The 13823-nt window shown below is 39.2% G+C and overlaps 1 non-coding gene across 1 annotated transcript; it reads left to right on the forward strand.

The window, feature by feature from the left end:
* The first annotated feature begins 8746 nt into the window (after positions 1-8746).
* LOC120104300 lies at positions 8747-8853 on the forward strand. The gene has a single exon (XR_005506756.1). It is a non-coding gene; the product is annotated as a small nucleolar RNA R71 (small nucleolar RNA).
* The last annotated feature ends 4970 nt before the right edge of the window (positions 8854-13823 follow it).

Raw genomic sequence — 13823 nt, forward strand, 5'->3', positions numbered from 1 at the left:
GCTACATACGAGACCATCCAATCTGTGGCTTCATTGGCTTCTCTGTACACGTGTCCTGCCTGGAATACATCGCCTCTCACTATGGCTCGGATGTTTCGGAGCAGGGGGTGGCATCCATCCACGCCATCGATGCCCCATGGATCCAGCCGATCACCGTGGTCGAATCATCCTCTAGCCAAACTGCTTTGACCCACAAGACGCGCTATGCATAACTCAGGTCAGCCCACGTTGCTCTCAACTCTGCCTTCGGAACAGAAGTGTCAAAGATCTGGCATACGCCAGCAGCAACCACCCTGAAGTCCGGGCTCCTGATGACAACTGCCCTCATCAAGCACGCATCCATCAAAATTGATCTTGAGAAAACTTGGAGGTAGAGGTTCTCAGGTGAAAAACACCGTACGATGCGTTACAAGAGCAGAAGTAGAGCCCCATGCGCCTTAAACTATCAAAGGCCCATCCGATGGACTAGTACGAGTGGCCTCAACTGCCTGAGCCCGGGCTTACTCCACAATGAACCTAGGTGAAGGGCTGCTCTCTCCAAAAATTCAGATATTCCTGGCCAGCCAAATATGGTAAGTCGTATAAACTGCTCCAACAGCCATCAGTTGAGTCTGAGGGGTGATGGCCCACCGTCTGAGTGCCTGTAGGAAGGGGCCCGAGTGGCACCGTGTCTCCGATAGGATGTCAACGAGCCCCCACACCCTCCTATCTCGCTTTCACTGGAACAACACATGGTCCATGGTCTCATCCAACTGGCACCCTGGGTACTAAGGGTGAATGTCCAGACCCTGCCCTCACAGCACTGATCTCATAGGCAGCCGGTGCTACGACTTTAATCTTGCTCTTTTAAAAAGAAAAATTAAATGTAGAATACCCTAAGTATAGGGCGTAGCAAAGTAATATTCTCGGTGAGACCGAGATCGAATCCACAGGGATTTGACAGTGAACAAAAACTAAAGGCTAAATAATATTCAGATTGACAAAAATATAACTAAGGCATTAGGATTCAGCCTAGCACTTAATCATGCATTTCTTAAAATCATCAATTAATCATAATAAAATAGATTTAGTTTTATGGGCAGCATTACAGTAATTCTATTTTAAACTACATGGATTTCTAAGCATCTGTTATACCCGGGGGAAATAACAAATCAAAGAAAATATATAAGTTTGAAATAATTTCTATCAATCCACTGCACCATAAATCAAATCAAAAACATTAAAATCCAATTGATGATTAAAGGAAATACATGAAGAAAATGCTAGGCTTTTCCCTAGCCTTAGCTAAAAAAAGATTTAGCTATCCATATGAGATGCAAGCAATTTTATAAAAGGGATTAGCATAGAATAAATAAAATAAAACATAAATCCCTTTTTTTTCCCTTTCTTCTCTTAAGAAAACATAAATCCCTTTCTTCTCTGTTTTCTTTCTTTTCTTTTTCTTTTCTCCTCCCGATGCTTCTCCTCCTTCTCTCGCCCGGCTGAGAAGACGGATCGGAAGAGGAGTTGAGATATTTTGCTTGCTGGTTCCCTTGGCCTCTTCCTCCTTGATTGCACGACCGGCTATCCTCTTCTCCTCTCTCCCTCGGCTGAGAAAAATCGGAAGAAGGCCTGCGGTTGTTTGGGAGACCTCTGGTTTCCTTCTTCCGTCCCTTGATCCGTGTCCTCCTCCTGCCTCCACCGGATGATCCCCCTGGTAGCCCCTTCCCGGTTCCTTTTATAGACACTTTCAGCATGTTTGAAGGAGGAGAAGCGATCGGAGAAGCTGAAACGCTGCTGGGAGTGGATGAGACGCGGATTAGATGAAGTCGAATCGCATGGGACTCTTCGGCTGCTGGGATGCTTCACTGTTGCTTGGAATGATCCGGTTGGGAAACAAGAAGCCATGCGGCTGTTTGATGCCACAACGCTTGAGATGCCATGGACGGACCTTGGGATGCGGCTGGAAGCGTGGAAGAAGATGACTGTTGGGGTGTTGAGAACTCCTCACCAGATGGCTTCCTCCTCTTCCATCGGCTGGAATTTACTCAGGATGAGACGCGGCTTAGATGACGAACGTTGGGAAGCTAAGGAGACGGAATTTTGAAACACGGTTGAATTAAAGAGCCAGTTTGGGAGTTTGGGTTTGTTCCTAAACAGACGAGATGGGATATTGATCTTGTTGCATGTTCGGGGAGGTTACGGATAGTTGAAAAGTTGGGAAATTTCAAAGCCCCCATGCTGCGGATGTTGGGAAATTTGTTGAGCTCGGGCTGCCGGGCATTGGGCTGAAACCTGCGTTATTGAATCTCTTGGATTACTTGCACTCAAACACAAATAAAACATTAATTAATTAATTTTATTAATAAAAATTAGCTATAATACTAATTAAAATGGTATGAGGATTGTACTTTTGTGCTCTCATCACATCCTCCAACTAGCTTATTGCTAGTCTCTAGCAATTTAGTGTGAAAATGATAAAATGAGGGTGCAAAAGTATTGTTTATTTTATTAATATATATCAATATGCATGAATTAAAATAAATACTCATTTTTGTAGAGCATTACGATTGCACTTAGCACGTGCAACAAGCCGTTAAACTCCTAGGTTACCCTAGTGGACGAGTGTTGTCTCGTGAGGGTTTGCAGTGATGTTACCCACAAACATCATTTTAAAAGATACTCTAAAATATAGCAACCCTTAAGGCAAATGTAAGTGTGACGTCTCAAAATACCTATACCTCCACCACAATTGGGTGCCCCTTGAGTGCTAGGTGCACTACTCAAATTCACAAGTGTTAACTACCATTTGTTAGCTCCCGATCCACTAAATGGTTCGCATATAAAAATGAAGCTATCAATCCCAACTAGACATCTCAGGTACACAGAGTTCTAAAATAATGGAGTCAAACCAGTCATCCACATGTCACTTGGTTTTAATTTAACTAACTCACTCATGTTTAAAATATTTTTATTTATTTATTTATTTATTTATCATTATTTTTTTATTATTATATATATTTTTTTATTTAAATCAAAATTACTACAACAGTCTAACTCCATTAGGCTCTAGTAAGGTACATGTAACGAGCTTTGGGTCAATGACTCTTGATCCAGTTGGCTCAAGGCATTAGGTGAAACATCCCTCGGACTTAATTACTCAAACCAGACTACGCCACGAGGCCAAACTAGTCACTTATTTCAGTCATTTTCACCTTTTTACGCGAACACTCGCTGCTTTATAGGCAAGAGGCCCGGTTACTCAGTGAAGACAAACTGTATTATTTCTCTCTCTCTCTTTTTTATTATATATATATATATTTTTTAAGATATGACTGTATTGTGACTATAGGTCAACCAAGGTCAGAACATAAAGCACCCAGGTGATCTAGCCGGGAATTTCAAACTCTATATTTATGTGAAAACCAAATCATGAACTTTAGGACAAGGACACTCGTACTTCTCTTGCGAATAAGATCAACAAACAAATAGGTAACACAAGTGAACTCCTGAGGCTTTCCTATTGTCATTGAATACTTGTGTGGGGATCTAGTAATAGGTCTCTGATAAGTCATAATGTGCTCCTTGCCTTAATAGCTGCACATGTTTATTTGCTTAGAAAAATTAGAGTGGTAATTAAATGCAACAAAATATATGTTTGTTATTATTATTACTATTATTATTATTATATATATATATTATTATTATTATTTTATTATTATTATTATATATATATATTTAATAGATTTTTTATTATTATTTTTTTTGAAAGATATGACAATTGTTATGATATATAGAAAAATACAGTAATCTCTCCCCCCAACTTAATTTCAACATTGTCCCCAATGTTTCAACATGAATGCATGAAATATGATTGTATGAAGGATAATAAGGCTGAAGGTTAGAATTTACCTGATAGAATGACCGCACATTGTTGTTGCTCACCAATTGTCATATCAATAGAAAATGAAAGAAAGAAAAATTATGTACAAATAGAGGATCTCTAGCAGATATAGAGATCAATCCTGATAAACAAGATCTCCCAGATTGGTCGATTCAACCTCTGGGGTAAAGTTATCCAAAAATAACTTCAAATGTTGGCCATTTACTTTAAAAATATTACCGGTGTTTGGATTCTCTATCTCAACGGTTCCATACGGATAAACAGTTTTAACTATAAATGGGCCGGTCCACTTAGATCTCAATTTTTCTGGAAATAAATGAAGTCTTGAATTATACAATAGAACTTTCTGGGAAGGCTCAAATGTTTTCCTTATAATATTTCTATCATGAAAGACTTTCATTTTATTCTTATAAATTCGAGCATTCTCATATGCTTCATTCCTGATTTCCTCTAGTTCATTAAGTTGAAGTTTGCGTAGTGAACTAGCCTTATCCATATCAAAATTAAATCTCTTAATAGCCCAGTAGGCCCTATGCTCCAATTCCACAGGCAAGTGACACGGTTTGCCAAAAATAAGACGGTACGGAGACATACCAATCGGGCTTTTAAAAGCAATACGATAAGCCCAAAGTGCATCAGTTAAATGCAAAGACTAGTCTTTGCGATTTGGGTTAACCGTTTTTTCAGAGTATTCTTAATTGATCGATTGGATACTTCAACTTGTCCACTTGTTTGTGGATGATAAGGGGTGGCGACTTTATGGGTGATCCCATATTTTCGCATTAAAGCCTCAAAAGGCTTATTACAGAAGTGTGAACCCCCATCACTGATGATGGCTCGAGACGTTCCGAATCTGGAAAGAATGTTTTCTTTTAAAAATTTTAAAACAGTTTTATGGTCATTATTCTTGCAAGGAATTGCCTCTATCCATTTGGAGACATAATCTACAGCTACTAAGATGTATAAATTTCCGAATGAAGGAGGAAATGGACCCATAAAATCTATTCTCCAACAATCAAATATTTCGATAATTAAAATTGGGTTGAGGGGCATCATATTCCTACGAGTTATCCCACCTAACTTTTGACAACGCTCGCAAGCTTTGCAAAAGTTATGGGAATCTTTGAACAAAGTGGGCCAATAGAAACCACACTGTAAAATTTTTGCAGCCGTTTTCTTAGTAGAGAAATGACCACCGCAAGCTTCAGAATGACAAAAGGAAATGACACTAATAAATTCATCATTAGGTACACATCTCCTAATAATTTGGTCTGGGCAGTATTTGAAAAGATAAGGATCATCCCAGAAGAAATTTTTTATTTCGGTCAGAAATTTTCTTTTGTCCTGTTTGTTCCAATGCATAGGGAGTTCACCCGTGACAAGAAAATTTGCAATGTCTGCAAACCAAGGTGACGACGTGATCTCAAAGAGTTGCTCATCAGGAAAAGTGTCTCTTATGGATGAATTGTCTATGGAATTTGGAAGAGTGAGATGGGACAAGTGATCAGCTACTACATTCTCTACCCCTTTTTTATCACTTATTTCTAGAAAAAATTCTTGGAGCAGAAGGATCCACCTAAGTAAACGCGCCTTAGCATCCTTTTTTGAAAGAAGGTACTTAAGGGCAGCGTGGTCAGTGTAGATAATGATTTTGGATCCAATCAAGTAAGACCTAAATTTGTCTAGTGCAAATACTATGGCAAGTAGTTCCTTTTCCGTAGTGGTGTAATTCTTTTGTGCACTATTTAAAGTCTTACTTGCATAGTAGATAACATAAGGATTCCTTTCTTTTCTTTGCCCTAGAACTACCCCAACTGCATATTCACTAGCATCACACATAATTTCAAAAGGAAGCGACCAGTCAGGTGGTTGCATGATGGGAGCAGAGGTCAGCAAGCTTTTAAGTTTATCAAAAGCTTTTTGATATTCTTCAGACCACACAAATTGGGTTTCCTTTTGAAGGAGATTACATAAGGGTTTAGATATTGAGCTAAAATCTTTAATGAATCTCCTATAAAATCCTGCATGACCCAAAAATGAACGTACATCTTTGATAGTTTTTGGGTTGGGTAAGTTAGCAATTAAGTCAATTTTAGCCTTGTCTACTTCAATCCCTTCAGATGAAATGACATGCCCGAGAACAATTCTCCTAGTTACCATGAAATGGCACTTTTTCCAGTTTAAGATTAGATTCTTCTCCTCACATCGAATTAAGACTAGCCTTAAATGGTCCACACAGTTTTCAAAAGAGGAGCCAAAAACCGAAAAATCATCCATGAAGACTTCCAAAATGCGCTCAACCATGTCAGAGAAAATACTGAGCATGCATCTTTGGAAGGTTGCAGGAGCATTACATAATCCAAAAGGCATTCTCTTGTAAGCAAATGTGCCAAAAGGACATGTAAAAGTGGTCTTTTCCTGATCTTCAGGATCAATTGCAATTTGGTTGTAACCTGAATAGCCATCTAGGAAGCAATAAAATTTATGTCCTGCCAACCTTTCTAAGATTTGATCAATAAAAGGTAGAGGAAAGTGATCCTTCCTTGTGACAGAATTAAGTTTTCTATAGTCAATGCATACACGCCAACTAGTGGGGACCCTAGTTGGAACTAATTCATTGTTGGCATTTTTGACTACAGTAACACCAGATTTTTTCGGAACTACTTGGGTTGGACTTACCCATTTACTATCTGAATTGGGTAAATCATACCCGCATCCAGAAGTTTCAGAACTTCTGCCCTAACCACATCCTTCATGTTTGGGTTCAAACGACGTTGAGGTTGACAAGAAGGTTTGACATCAGCTTCTAGGTGGATTCTATGAGTGCAAATTGAGGGACTAATTTCCTTGATATCAGCAATTGTCCACCCTATTGCTCCCTTATGCTCCTTGAGAATTTCTAACAATTTTAATTCTTGACTTTGTTCGAGTTGGGATGATATGATCACAGGAAAAGTCTCTTCTTGACCAAGGTATGCGTACTTGAGCTCAGATGGCAAAGGTTTTAGCTCAAGTTTAGGTGCTTGAACACTAGATGGTAAAGGACTATTATTGCGTGGGGGCAATTCTTCGAAACGAGATTTCCACCTATCCGTAACCAATAAAGGAGCTGAATCTAAAATGGCACTAATTTCTCTAAAGTTTTGGTTTATCTCTGTATTTCCAAAATGAGTTAGGCATGTTTCTAACGGATCAGAAGAAAGAGATGGGACAAGAGCATCTTCTACAATGGAGTCGATCAGATTAACTCCATGAATTTCATCATTTTCGTTGTCATTATCGGGTTGTTTACAAATGTTAAATATATTAAAATCTATAGTCATATTCCCAAATGACATTTTCATTATTCCATTTCGACAGTTGATCAAAGCATTGGAAGTAGCTAGAAATGGGCGGCCTAGAATGACAGGTATTGGAGTGGTACAATTCATGACAGGCTGGGTATCTAATACTATGAAGTCGACTGGAAAATAGAATTTATCAATTTGGACAAGTACATCCTCGACTACTCCTCTTGGTATCTTTATAGATCGATCGGCAAGTTGGAGAGTAACCTTGGTGGGTTTTAGTTCACCAAGTCCTAACTGTTCATAAACTGAATAGGGCAGTAAGTTAACACTTGCACCTAAATCAAGAAGGGCTCGCTGTATCCTGAAGTTTCCTATGATACAAGATATGGTAGGACAACCAGGATCTTTATATTTAGGTGGGGTGTTGTGTTTGAGAATAGCACTCACCTGTTCAGTTAGAAAAGCTTTCTTTTGTACATAAAGCTTTCGCTTTATGGTGCAAAGATCTTTTAAAAATTTGGCATAAGATGGGATCTCCTTAATGGCATCTAATAAAGGAATGTTAATCTTTACTTGTTTAAAGATTTCCAGAATTTCTTGGTCAGGTATTCCCTTTTTAGCTGCAAGCAAGCGCTGAGGAAATAGAGCAACTATCTTGTGATGGGGTATTGGATCATCTTGTTCATTATCATCTTCATCCTTCTTTTCAATAGATTTTTCAGGTTTGTCATCTTTTATCAGAATTTCTTTGTTAATTATTTTTCCGCTACGAAGGGTTGTGACAGACTTAACTTGTTCAAATTTAAGTTGAGATGAACTTGCTTCATGGACCTCATGTTGACCCTTTGGGTTAGATTGAGGTTGGGATGGAAATGTCCCTTTTTTCCTAACATTGAGTTGAGCCTCAATTCTACCTACAGAATTTTTAAGTTTTTGGAGTGATTGCATTGTATTCTGATTTATTTGAGTCTGCCCTTGCATGAAAGTTTGCAAAGTATCTTCAAGGGATTTCCTATGTGGTGGCACATAAGGAGTAGGAACAGAATTTCCTTGAGATTCATTGGCAGTGGGTCCATGTCTCCAACTAAAGTTAGGATGGTTTCGCCAATTAGGATTATATGTTTCTGGAAATGGTCTTTTATAAGTATTGGTGAAATTTGCTTGATCATGCAACACTTTTTGAAAAGCAGGGATTGTAGGACAATCCTTGGTCACATGTGCATTACTCTCGCAAATTCCACATATACTTTCAACAATAGTGTGTGCTTTTCCTATATTGGCCTTGCTTAATTCCATGGCTTCAACCTTCCTAGTCAGATTAGCAATTTTTACATTGACATCATTATCATCTTTAATAAGATATATTCCTCCTTTTGCATTAGGTGCTATTTTAGATTTTTTATTTTTATCTGTTGTATCCCAAGCTTGTGCATTTTCTGCTAAAAGATCAAAATAATCCCAGGCTTCATTTGGTTCCTTACTCATGAATTCACCGTTACACATCATTTCTACAAATTGTCTCATATTGGAGGACAAACCATCATAAAAGAAACTAATGACCCTCCAAATTTCATATCCATGATGTGGGCAAGCAAGCAGAAGGTCCTTAAATCTTTTCCAACACTGAAAAAATGTTTCTCCATCTTTTTGTGCAAAGTTCATGATATTTCTTCTAAGTGTGTTTGTTTTATGTGTTGGGAAGAATTTCTTTAAAAATTCTCTTGTCATTTCTTGCCAGGTAGCTATGGTCCTAGGCCTTAAGGAGTGTAACCATGACTTAGTTTTTTCCTTTAAAGAAAAAGGAAATAACTTAAGCTTAACTACTTCTTCAGTGACATCATTGAAATGAAGTGTTGAACATACTTCATCAAATTCTTTTAGATGCAAATAGGGACTTTCAGAATCAAGTCCGTGAAACTTTGGGAGTAATTGGATGATTCCTGGTTTCATATCAAAAGCTCCCGCAGCAGTAGGAATAACCATACAGGATGGGGTACTGGTCCTAGTGGGTTGTAGATAATCACGAAGCGTTCTAATAGGTAAGTCATCTTGAAATTCATTGTCTACCTGATTACTACCATTATCTTCCATTTGATTATTTGAATTTTGAACAATTAAATTTTTATCTCTTGGTTCAACTCGAAATAATCTATTCGTTTTATCTCTCTCCCACAACAGCATATACTGAAATTTTATTATTTTTTTTATTTTTTATTATTATTTATTTATTTTATTTTATTTTTTGGGTTAGTACAAGTACCACCTAAAGAGATCTAAACAAACACCCTAATAATAATAATAATAATTAAAATTAAACATGCATTAAAACATCATCCAACAATTTCTAATGTTTTTCTAAAAATTCTAGACAGCTCCTAACTGGGTTGAAGAGAACACTTAAGCCTCCAATCCGGTCTAATAACCTTAGTCGACCAGGTAAGCTCCCAGGTAAGTGGAGGGGTCATGATGCGTGTAGCAAAAATCCCACTTAAAATCCACTTTCCTCGAACAGAAACTGTCTCCCTTCAATCACTTAGAGGGACAAAGCTTGCCTAGACATCGACCGGGCCATAGAGCGAAATTGGTGCAACTTTCAGTGGTCTTCGTCCTATTGAGCTCAAATATCCTTAGGGGCCAATGTCTAGTTGATTTTAATTAGGCTTAGGATATTTATGCACTGGGATGATTTTTGGGCTAAGGACGAGTGATGAAATCCCGACTTTATCTTTAATGGGTTCAGCCCTTAGATTATTTTATGCAAATGCTTTATACTATATGCAACAATCAAGAAGATTTTTAACATTTTATGTCATGACATTAAATTGCATTTGAATAGTTGATCAAGCAAACTAGCAAAAAAAATTTTTAATTTTTTTATTATTATTATTATTTTAATTAATAATTTTTTTAAATAATTTTTTTTTAAACAAGAGTAAAATTCTAATCTAGGAAAAATAGAACTAGTATGAACAAAACAGGAAAATTAATTTAAATACTCACGGCCGGAGTTCATTCACTCCGGAAATCCAAAAATTTGATCTTGATCTTCCTCGTTACTGGTCTCGCTTTGTGTCGCTCTTGAATCTGAAAAGATTTGAAATTTCAGCCGTGTTAAAAATAAAGAAAGATTGAAGAACTAGAAATTAAAGATTGAAATTTGCAGCCTTGTTCTCGTTCGCACGTTGCAAATCCCCGGCAACGGCGCCAAAAACTTGCTACGACTTTAATCTTGCTCTTTTAAAAAGGAAAATTAAATGTAGAATACCCCAAGTATAGGGTGTAGCAAAGTAATATTCTCGGTGAGTCCGAGATCGAATCCACAGGGATTTGACAGTGAACAAAAACTAAAGGCTAAATAATATTCAGATTGACAAAAATATAACTAAGGCATTAGGATTCAGCCTAGCACTTAATCATGCATTTCTTAAAATCATCAATTAATCATAATAAAATAGATTTAGTTTTATGGGCAGCATTACAGTAATTCTATTTTAAACTACAGGGATTTCTAAGCATCTGTTATACCCGGGGGAAATAACAAATCAAAGAAAATATATAAGTTTGAAATAATTTCTATCAATCCACTGCACCATAAATCAAATCAAAAACATTAAAATCTAATTGATGATTAAATGAAATACATGAAGAAAATGCTAGGCTTTTCTCTGGCCTTAGCTAAAAAAAGATTTAGCTATCCATATGAGATGCAAGCAATTTTATAAAAGGGATCAGCATAGAATAAATAAAATAAAACATAAATCCCTTTTTTTTTCCTTCCTTTCTTCTCTTAAGAAAATAGAGTGCTCTGTTTTCTTTCTTTTCTTTTTCTTTTCTCCTCCCGATGCTTCTCCTCCTTCTCTCGCCCGGCTGAGAAGACGGATCGGAAGAGGAGTTGAGATGTTTTGCTTGCTGGTTCCCTTGGCCTCTTCCTCCTTCATCGCACGGCCGGCTATCCTCTTCTCCTTTCTCCCTCGGCTGAGAAAAATCGGAAGAAGGCCTGCGGTTGTTTGGGAGACCTCTGGTTTCCTTCTTCCATCCCTTGATCCGTGTCCTCCTCCTGCCTCCACCAGATGATCCCCCTGGTAGCCCCTTCCCGGTTCCTTTTATAGACACTTTCAGCATGTTTGAAGGAGGAGAAGCGATCGGAGAAGCTGAAACGCTGCTGGGAGTAGATGAGACGCGGATTAGATGAAGTCGAATCGCTTGGGACTCTTCGGCTGCTGGGATGCTTCCACTGTTGCTTGGAATGATCCGGTTGGGAGACAAGAAGCCATGCGGCTGTTTGATGCCACAACGCTTGAGATGCCATGGACGGACGTTGGGATGCGGCTGGGAAGCGTGGAAGAAGATGACTGTTGGGGTGTTGAGAAGACTCCTCACCAGATGGCTTCCTCCTCTTCCATCGGCTGGAATTTACTCAGGATGAGACGCGGCTTAGATGACGAACGTTGGGAAGCTGAGGAGACGGAATTTTGAAACACGGTTGAATTAAAGAGCCGGTTTGGGAGTTTGGGTTTGTTCCTAAACAGATGAGATGGGATATTGATCCTGTTGCATGTTCTGGGAGGTTACGGATAGTTGAAAAGTTGGGAAATTTCAAAGCCCCCATGCTGCGGATGTTAGGAAATTTGTTGAGCTCGAGCTGCCGGGGCATTGGGCTGAAACCTGCGTTATTGAATCTCTTGGATTACTTGCACTCAAACACAAATAAAACATTAATTAATTAATTTTATTAATAAAGATTAGCTATAATACTAATTAAAATGGTATGAAGATTGTACTTTTGTGCTCTCATCAGCCGGCTCCAAACTACCTTTCAAAGAAACAAGGCCACCAGCAGTTGGAGACTGAATCTTTAGATCCAACCACAATCCAGCCTCGAGTGCTGCTCACTCTGAAGGGAGTGATAGATGTCTCCCACACGGACTCTGGAATTATCAGACGAACTCCAAACCCTGACATCTGGACACATGTGCCCTGGAACCGGCAGCAATCTGACACTTTCCACAATTTGCTCCCCAAACAAGTCGCCAATCCGGCCAGGATCCCACCTTGTCCCCTCCGGTCGAAGGAGATCACAAATCCGAAGCCCGCTCGCTGCCTCAACATTAACCATAGTCGGCCAGAGCCTCACCGAGAGAGCGTCCACCCAGGGGTCCTCTACTCCATCTATACTACACCTAGAAGTAGTAAAATATGACCCGACCCATTAATCCGACCCATGTTTGACCCGCCATAAACATGTTTGGGTTTGGCTTAAACAAGTTCGAATCGTAAACAGATTGACCCGTTTAACCTATTTATTAATTGGATCGGATACATATTTTAGATGTCTGACTCATTTAACCCGTTTAACCCATTTAATATATAGGTCGGGTTGGATCAGATAACCGTTTATCGAGTGATTAGGATTAGGATTTTTCATCAGATAGTGGAGGTCATTGAGTCTGGTGAGATTTATTCATCTGTGATGGTTAGGGACACCTGGAACTTTCATCTCGCTACTATAGCACTCAGGTTTGTTCTTATTTCTTGGGAGCCCCCACCCTTTGGCCATTTAAAGGTAAATTTTGATGGGAGTGTGCCCGCCGTTGGTGATTGGGTGGGAGCGACTTTTGTGATCAAAGACCATTGTGCTAGGCTGGTTGCAGCGGAGGGATGTCGTTCCTCCGACGACTTGGCTTTTGGGGCAGAGCTTAGAGCAGCATGGGAGGGACTTTCCAATGCGAGACATATGCTGCAGGCTGGATGCATCATTTTGGAGGAGGACTCTGCCTCGCTGATCGCGTGTCTTCGAGAGGAGGGGCAGGAGAAGGTGCGACACGCGACGGATGTTACGGAAGTGCCGAGCTATCCAGGTCAGGCATGTCATCCGAGAGGCGAACTAAGCTACTGACTGGATTGCCTCGTTTGCTGCTCACCATTTAAGAGAGTTTCTTTGGACTCAGCAGTTCTCATTTTTTTTTGCTTTGTGTAGATTTTTTGCTTCTGATGTAGCAGGTTATGCTCATGTTAGAGCAGTATGAGCTGCCAATGCATAAAGAAGAAGAAGAAGAAGATGATGATGATGATGATCGCGTGGTGCAGAAAAAGAAGAAGATGATGATGATGATCGCGTGGTGAAGTTAATTTGCATCTTGACGACATGGTGGACTGATCGCGGAAGGGTAAAGGTTCCTCGAGTCAATGCAGAGGGACTGAGGGAGTACAAGACCTAGGGAGGCTAATCGAAGTCAAGTCAGGTGAGCCTGACATTGTTGCCTGGGGAGCACTGATCAGAGGGTGCGGATTGCACTAGAGTCTGAAGCACGGTTCTGCTGCTGAATCGATTCAAGGATTGGAGAAGGATCACCCAACGATCAACTCGACAATGTTGAGGATTTATGGTGATAGGGGGAATTGGAAGAGACTGGTTGAGCTGAAAGAGATGATGGAAAGGGTGGGCGTTCGTAGAAAGCAGCAGGGGATCAACAACCATTAAATTTATTTGGAAGAGTCAAAAGAAAGAAAAGAAAAGAAGAAAAAAAAAAGAAAACAAAGAAAGAAAAAGAAAGGAAAGAAAAGAAGAAAAAAAAAAAGGTATAAACAACCATTACATTTGTTTGGAAGAGTCAAAAGAGCATCTCATTGCACAAAAAGAAGAAAAGTAA

Source organism: Phoenix dactylifera, chromosome 1 (genome assembly GCF_009389715.1).
Source record: "Phoenix dactylifera cultivar Barhee BC4 chromosome 1, palm_55x_up_171113_PBpolish2nd_filt_p, whole genome shotgun sequence".
Classification (NCBI taxonomy): Eukaryota; Viridiplantae; Streptophyta; class Magnoliopsida; order Arecales; family Arecaceae; genus Phoenix; species Phoenix dactylifera.